This window comes from Montipora foliosa, chromosome 10, assembly GCF_036669935.1.
Source record: "Montipora foliosa isolate CH-2021 chromosome 10, ASM3666993v2, whole genome shotgun sequence".
Classification (NCBI taxonomy): Eukaryota; Metazoa; Cnidaria; class Anthozoa; order Scleractinia; family Acroporidae; genus Montipora; species Montipora foliosa.
This window is the reverse complement of record NC_090878.1, coordinates 21,839,621-21,847,926: the sequence shown is the minus strand read 5'-3', so window position 1 is coordinate 21,847,926 and position 8,306 is coordinate 21,839,621. Positions and strand designations below refer to the sequence as shown.

At 38.2% G+C, this 8,306-nt stretch overlaps 1 pseudogene; it reads left to right on the top strand.

The window, feature by feature from the left end:
- The first annotated feature begins 6,333 nt into the window (after nucleotides 1–6,333).
- Nucleotides 6,334–7,007, top strand: LOC137972639 (uncharacterized; annotated as a pseudogene).
- The last annotated feature ends 1,299 nt before the right edge of the window (nucleotides 7,008–8,306 follow it).

Here is an 8,306-nt window from a genome sequence, read left to right as displayed (position 1 = left end):
CACTCTCGGCTTTGCATTATGCGCTAACTTATCTCCATCTCTCTTGTTGTATTCTATGGTTCTCTACATACATATCTAACCTAAATAGGGTGTATCTTGTTCAAAAGCGGGCTGTTAGGACAAACTCAGTGACGACTGATTTCCAAAGCTTCTAGCGAACCACTCTTTTACCCTTTAAACGTTCTTTACATTTTTTGTGGTCTTAGTGCTCTTCAAGTTGGATCTTTGATGTATAACTATTACAATAGATCGTTGCCGCGGTCATTTAAAGCACGTTTACAATCCGAACTTGAACTCACAATTAATTTACAAGGAGTCTGTCGAGTCCTGATATGAGAGAAGAACAGACAGCATGTTAAGACAATATTCCGGACTTCTAAAACGTAAATGCTTGAGCCAGGATAAAAAAAAGCACATTCCAGAATTGATTTTCTTATGTTACTGTGAAGACGAGTTCCTTATTTGTGCGTTTTAAATCTTCTGCAGCCTTTATTGCTTGCTGTTTAAACCCGAATGCGCCTAAAGCATGTCTTTTAGAACTCCAGTCTAATTTGAGTTGAAAAGCCTTGATTAAAAAAGCCGAGGGGCATGTTATGTTACGTTGAGGTTCTTTATTTTTTTAAGTCCAGACCAGGGCACTATCAAAGATGGCCCCTCTTAGTGTGTGGATGGGAGTGAGATGGTTAGAAAATTTATTTCGCTGCACCTGTTTTGTTTCAATAGTACAACACAAACCATTCCCACAATGCTGCCTTTCCCATTCAAAGGACCCACTGCCAATCCTTATTGAATTATTTTCTTGCGTAGTTAAAAAGATGTTTTCTATCGAGGATTGAAATGTAGCTCCTTCGTGTTTTTAGTGCATTTGTAAAAACACGATATACGCGCTATTTTGCAAATTAGACTGACAGTGGTGGCAGCTTGTATTTGTCCAATATGCTGAAATTATGCATTCAGGTTGACTGGTTCTTATTTATGATCTATACGACAACAAACGTGCATCATAACGTCATGATCATTTTTGTTATGGATCTTATGTCAGAGACCGTCAAAATGATTATACATTCAACAAACTCCTTCTTCCTCTTGTGTGCTACTTTCTCATTTTTTTGCCACCCTCACGGCAATTTGGGATTGGTTAAAATTCATCAAAAGCGTTAATCTTTGTAGATGGTCAAAATTAAATAATCTGTTAAGTGTCAATGACTACAGACCTTATACAAATTTGCTCTTGAAAATGAAGTTCATAAATTATCGTTTAATATTAGATATATTAAAGTGTGAACTAAATGCGTTGAATTTTTAAAAAGAAAAACAGAAATCCTAGCCACAAGAAAGGCCCTCAATGCTCTGACTGTTGTAAACTGAAAGACTTTTTTTTCATTTTTAATCTCCTCTACTTCCGTGGTCGCAAGAAACTCGCTCGTCAAATTTGCTCTCTTTTCAGTTGATGATGTACAGAAACAAATCAAGCGCTAAAAGATTCTCAAAAAGGATTAATTGATTTATTCCGTCACGCTACCTGTCATTTAAGAAAGATGTCACGCAAAAAAATCGGCGAAAGGAGGGTCGTGTCGTAGCTCATTGAACGGGCTTCAGGATTGGCCAAAAGAACAATACATTGTAGAACGAACAAAGATAACAATGGATTTAGCACAGAAAACAATAGGAAGTACGACACTATACTGCCAATGAAATATAGTGTTCAACAACAGATACGACCCTACCCCAAAAGGAAGAGTGGAGCAGTGTTTGCCGCAGTTTTCCAGTAAAAACAGCAAAAACGTTTATCATGACCAATTTTTAAAAAAGTTAAAATTACAGTGCCAGTGCAAAATTGTGCAAAACGTTCGTTTTAGCCTCTAAATAACACGTTTTATGAAAACTGCTATTTTGCAGTGTTTGCAGCAGTTTTCCAGTAAAAACAGCAAAAACGTTTATCATGACCAATTTTTAAAAAAGTTAAAATTACAGTGCCAGTGCAAAATTGTGCAAAACGTTCGTTTTAGCCTCTAAATAACACGTTTTATGAAAACGGCTATTTTGCAGTGTTTGCAGCAGTTTTCCAGTAAAAACAGCAAAAACGTTTATCATGACCAATTTTTAAAAAAGTTAAAATTACAGTGCCAGTGCAAAATGGTGCAAAACGTTCTTTTTAGCGTCTAAATTACACGTTTTATGAAAACTGCTATTTTGCAGTGTTTGCAGCAGTTTTCCAGTAAAAACAGCAAAAACTTTTATCATGACCAATTTTTAAAAAAGTTAAATCTACAGTGCCAGTGCAAAATTGTGCAAAACGTTCGTTTTAGCGTCTAAATAACACGTTTTATGAAAACTGCTAATTTGCAGTGTTTGCAGCAAATTTCCAATAAAAACAGCAAAAACGTTTTTCATGACCAATTTTTAAAAAAGTTAAAATTACAGTGCCAGTGCAAAATTGTGCAAAACGTTCGTTTTAGCCTCTAAATAACACGTTTTATGAAAACTGCTATTTTGCAGTGTTTGCAGCAGTTTTCCAGTAAAAACAGCAAAAACGTTTATCATGACCAATTTTTAAAAAAGTGACGAGATGCTTTAAATTTGGGTAAAATTCATTAACAACTATTTTTATTAATTTGCTAATAAAACACCGAAATCGCGACTACCAGTACGTGTTTTCAGTTTCACTAACTGTTCTAGTATATTGGAAAGCATTGACCATATAAGCGAAAGCAGACTACAGCGGTCACAGAACAGATTAAAAAAAAAAGTTAATTGCCATACATTTCATGCCCGAAATGGAAAGAAACTAGCATTATCGATCATTATCGACATTATAGTATTCGCTATTAAAATTAACTTCTCATGATTTCGAGGTTTTTTCGGCAAATTAAAGGATTAGTTGTTGACAAATTTTACCCAAAATTAATTCATCTCGCCCCACCCTGGTATCTTTATCAAATGCCAAATGGGACAAATAGTGCAGAAACTGTATTGGCATGTCGGAAAACATTTCGTAGGCCTACCCACATAGAAAACAGAAAGCACAATAAAAATGATAGGTGTCAAAAGAGCCCGACTACCGAATACTTCTTACTGGTATTGCATGGTATTCCAGACTAAAAATAATAATCTACTGCATTAATAAAAAAAATGGTTCCAAATGTTAGTTTATTTGGGAAAAGAACAAAATAAAATGAGTCTTGTTTTCCGCCAGAGAGTTTTCAACTGTAACCTAAACTGCAATTGTTTATTTAAACGTAGGAGACTGTATTGATTGGGATCTTGGAATGGAAAACGGTTTAATACCAGATGAAAGGATAACGGCCTCCAGCGCCTACTCCTCGACTCCAGTCAGTTTTGGTAGATTGAATGACGTAAGAGGATCATGGTGTGCTCGTAGGGATAATGCTAGCAAGTATCTGCAGGTTGACCTACAGTCGCTTCATGTAATCTGTGCTGTGTCCAGTCAAGGGGATGGGGACAACAAGGATCCTTACTTTGTGAAGAAGTATACCTTACAGTCATCTATAGACAGTAAAACATGGACAGATTACAAAGAAAATGGACGTGTTAAGGTGAGTTACAAAGTTGTCGATATACCAAGGCATAAAAGTTTGAGCCAGTGGACATTTAGTTTATAATCAATGATTACATCATGTCAGTACGAGATGGAATATTAAATTAAAAGTACTTCTTGCACTGAAGAACGTCATGCAGATTATAACGAAAGTGCGATTACTTTTTTTGCTTTTTTTGTTCTTCAGCATAATTGGTTTTGAGGTAGAACACAGTTAAAAGGTTTTTTCTCCACAAAAACTAATTAAATTGAAGAGAAAGTTAATGGGATCGGCGCAGGCCAAAACCAAAACTGTGTTCATGTTGAAGGAAGTGAACTTTGTTCAACGTTTTCCTCCAAAGAAGGCTTCAGCAAGAATTTATTTAACCAGCAGTGAAAGACAATTCACTGCCTCGATTTGTCTTGTTGTTTGTAATTGCACTCAATGGATAACAAACGACAACCTGATAGTCTTCAGTAGAGTCTTTTTTACGAATGTGTTTACCTTTCTTGTTTAATGCCGGAATTTCTAGCGATTGAGTGGTAACGAATAAGCCTGAAATTGAATTTTTCTGCGTCACAAGAGCGAGAGGGCCTGGGTTGCAGAAGGTGTAAGTGAGGGATTATAGCTAGTGACTTAAGGGTATCTAAGCTAGGTATGGCACGTGATTAGTCATTGGAGGCCGACCGCACCTATTACCCACGATTATCGAGATTTTGGACGTATAGTTAAGCTTCATTTTTGTTTTAATTGTATACATTTATCTGTTACGCAATTCTTAGTTTGCACTCACGTGATTAGACAGCCATGTTGATGCACATTACAAAAGGAAAATGTCGCTCGCGTTTTGTATAAGAATAATAATAATAATAATAATAATAATAATAATAATAATAATAATGTGTGTTAAAGTTGAAACAACAACAATGATATTCAATGTAAGGAGAATCTGGGACTCGGATATTTTTCCGAGTCTACTTTTCTCCTTACATTGAATAATAATAATAATAATAATAATAATAATAATAATAATAATAATAATAATAATAATAATAATAATAGAGACAAATTCCCAAAAGACGTTTTTTACACCAACATGGCCGCCATGACGTCCGAAGTATTTGAGGCACTGAATTTGGTTCGGGGAGGATACGTTTCCATTTTTTCCCTCAGGGTTTTTGGTTTTTGCATCTGCCAATGCCGCTACTTTGTGTATTGGATATACTTTCCTTGCTGTATTGTGATTGAAATGTGTTTAGTCAATTTATGTGCGCCCAATAGATGTGGCTTTTCTCCAATATTCATGTTTGTAATGTTAAGACGGTGTGCGGCCTAAACGTCCAAAGTAAACCTAATGGTATATTTCTTTCGTGTCCGTTGCGCAGTGAAACTGGAAGGTATGTTTAATCGTTTTTTTATAGGTCTGAATTATAATATTAACAGTATGCAATTTTTTATGACGCATATGTGGTAAGAAAAAGAAGAAAAATATTTGACCTGATGTTCTCATATCACAAGCAAGTGATAACTTGTATTCCTTCTTTGCTATTCATTGGCATACTTTACACTTAAGGTGGCTCAAACCAGTTTCAACATTTGAAAGAGACGTTCTTATTAGAAGAATTCATACTACAAGACTTTATCACTTAAAAGAAATGTTATGGTACCATATCAAACAACAATTCTTGCTGAAAATGATTCGGTCACTTTTGTGACGTAAAAAGTTACCGTGGCCACAGCTATACTCATATCTTAAAAACGAACTCGCTGACTCCCATTTTTTATTTCTGAAATGTAATCAGCATGCCAGAATGAAACTTTCTGCATTCACAAATGAGGCATTCATAAATGAGCCCCGTGATTTCAGTCATTTTATTCCTAACTGGGGCTCTTATTTGTTCAAAGAACTCTACGAGCGAATGTCTAAAGCCATCATCAAGTGATGGAAATGTATTTGGGTATGAGATATGGCAATTTTCAAGAGATTTCTGGCTTCCAACATCTTCGACCTGGCTATTCAGTGCAAACTTGGATTTTATTCATAACGGGGGCGTTGTTACAGAGCTATTGTGTTCACGGCCTTGGCATGCAAACATTTTCTCCATTGTTTGCGCCAACTCATCTTCGTTTAATGGACCATTGAACATTAAACTTAGGCGACAAATGAGACCATGTGCCTACTATGCTAATTCAGTGGCAACGTTTCAAATTGTATTGGACGTTGGTGATTTGGTATTTAAACTTAATCCGGGCTCCACAGGAAATGCTCACATAACCTCGATTGTTTCATCGCGAATTGAGAGCCGCGCTCATCCGTGCAGGAAGCCACCACGTGACACACTTATAAGTGTTGAGCGTAATATCATCTTTGGTTACCTGGACAGCAGGGAGTTTCAGTTATTTAATTTGAATGCAAGATCATCAAGGAACAAATCATCGGCTTTTGTGGACATGGTATGTGATCTGAGTCCTGGCTCATTGATCGTGATTCTGCGATTTTAAGTGAGCTCACTCTATTCCAGTTATTCGTAGGGGTGGCGGGAATGCGCTATTATATCGGGACGGTCTTGATGTAAACAAAGTGTTTTCAGCCGATCTGTCTTCGTTTGAAGTGTCGGAATGGCTTGTGGAGTTCGGAACTGTTCGTCTGCGAGTTGTCATCGTGTATAGACCAACATACTCTGCGGATCATCCCGTGACTACGAGTGTTTTCTTTCATGAATTCTCGGACTATCTCGAGTCATTAGTTATGTGTAATGAGTTATTGTTAATATGTGGCGACTTTAATATTCACATGGACGTTCCGTCAGATGCTGACACCATCCGGCTGAAGGACCTGTTGAACTCTATGGGTCTGGTCCAGCATGTTAAACGATCCACTGACATACATGGCCACACCTTGGACTTAATTATCACACGGCAGGCCGATGGTATTGTGGATGGTGAGCCCCTTCCGGAGAGAGATTTCTCTGACCATGCTACCGTGATATGTAAGCTAAGCGAGATGAGGCCTGCGCCAAGAATTAAGCATGCTGAATACAGAAAACTCAATCAATTGACATAACCAAGTTGAGAAAAGCTAGTCGTAACTCCCGGCTACATCAAGACCTGCCTGATGATTTGAACATGCTGCTCGACTGTTATAATACGACTTTTAAATCGCTATGAGACGAACACACGTCGGTTTGTTCTCGTCATGTCATCACTCGATCCAGGCCCCCATTGTTTAATGATAACATAATTCAGGTTCCAAGGGACAGGAGGAAGGCCGAGAGAAGATGGAGGAAAACTAGACTCCCATCAGATCTTGTAGTATTCAAAGTTAAGTGGAATTATGTTGTACATCTGATGAACGAAGCTAGGTGTACTCATTACAGGCCATTTATTGTCAAGAACAGTCCGGACCAATCAAAGCTGTTCCGGACTATGAAATCTGCAAGAGGACAAGTCTCTTCCACCTCATACTAACACCTCTGTTCTCGCAAATGAGATGGGTGAATACTTCATCCATAAAGAAGCTGCTATAAGATCAAAGTTAGCTGGTGACGCGGTCCCTCATGCGGTTTCTACTGAGTGTGCGCCTCACGGTTCATCGAGTACTGATGACGTTGTCATGCTATCAGAGTTTCAATCTCTCTCTGAAGAGGCTGTAAGGAAGATGGCTGTGGCTTCCATGAAGACATGTGCTCTGGACCCTTTCCTGTCATCCATCTTGTTGCTTTGTACTGAGGAGCTACTTCCAGTGATTACTAGGATGTTGAACATATCATTAGAGCATGGTTACTTCGCTGACGAATGGAAAAAGGCATTAGTACATCCTCTGCTCAAAAATCTGGTCTTCAATTGATAAACAAGAACTTTCAGCCTGTGAGTAACTTACAGTTCACGTTCAAACTTACAGAGAAGGCGGTCGCTGTACAATTACAGGAGCACATGCGAGTCAATGGTATGTTTCCAGAATTTCAAAGTGCTTACCGCCAACATCATAGCACTGAGACCGCATTACTTAAGGTGAAGAACGATCTCCTAATGGCGATGGATAAAGGTCAATTTACGTTGTTGGTGCTTCTCGACTTAAGCTCTGCATTCAACACCCTCGATCATGAGATCCTTCTAGATAGATTAAGGTCAACAGTTGGGTTGCGCGGGAAAGTAGTTTCAGGGTTTGAGAGTTACTGTAAGGGCAGGTCGCAGCAGGTGTCGATTAACGGGACTCTCTCAAAGCCATTTAACTTGATGTGTGGAGTCCCCCAAGGGTCATGTTTGGGCCCGATTTTGTTTACCATCTACGTGAGTAAGCTGTTTCATAAGTTCCCATCATTTTAAAGGACTGATTTTTCAATTTCTCCGATAAAATTCTCCGTCTCTCCACTGCTTTATGCCTAAAGTTTTTCAAAGCAGTAGGAGTAGAAATGTCATGCTATGACATTGAACTGCCCATCGAGTTCCCAAACGAAATGCAATTCCTGGTCCAAGACCAATAGTTTGCAAATTTACAAGAAGGATTATCAGAGAACAAGTCATGAACAATCGGAATGATGCTTGCAAAGTCACAGCAACTTCTGTTGGTATTCCAGCCGACTACTCTTGAAGACGTGAGCTTATTCGACCATCTCACTCCCCAAAACCGACAACTTCCTGTAGATGCCAAGAAATTTCAAATACGGAATGGCTACATATTTTCCTGGGCAAAGCATTGTGTTGTTTATCTGCATGAAACTGAAGATTTTCGTCCAATTTTGTTAAGTCTTCTGCCGATTTAGAGAA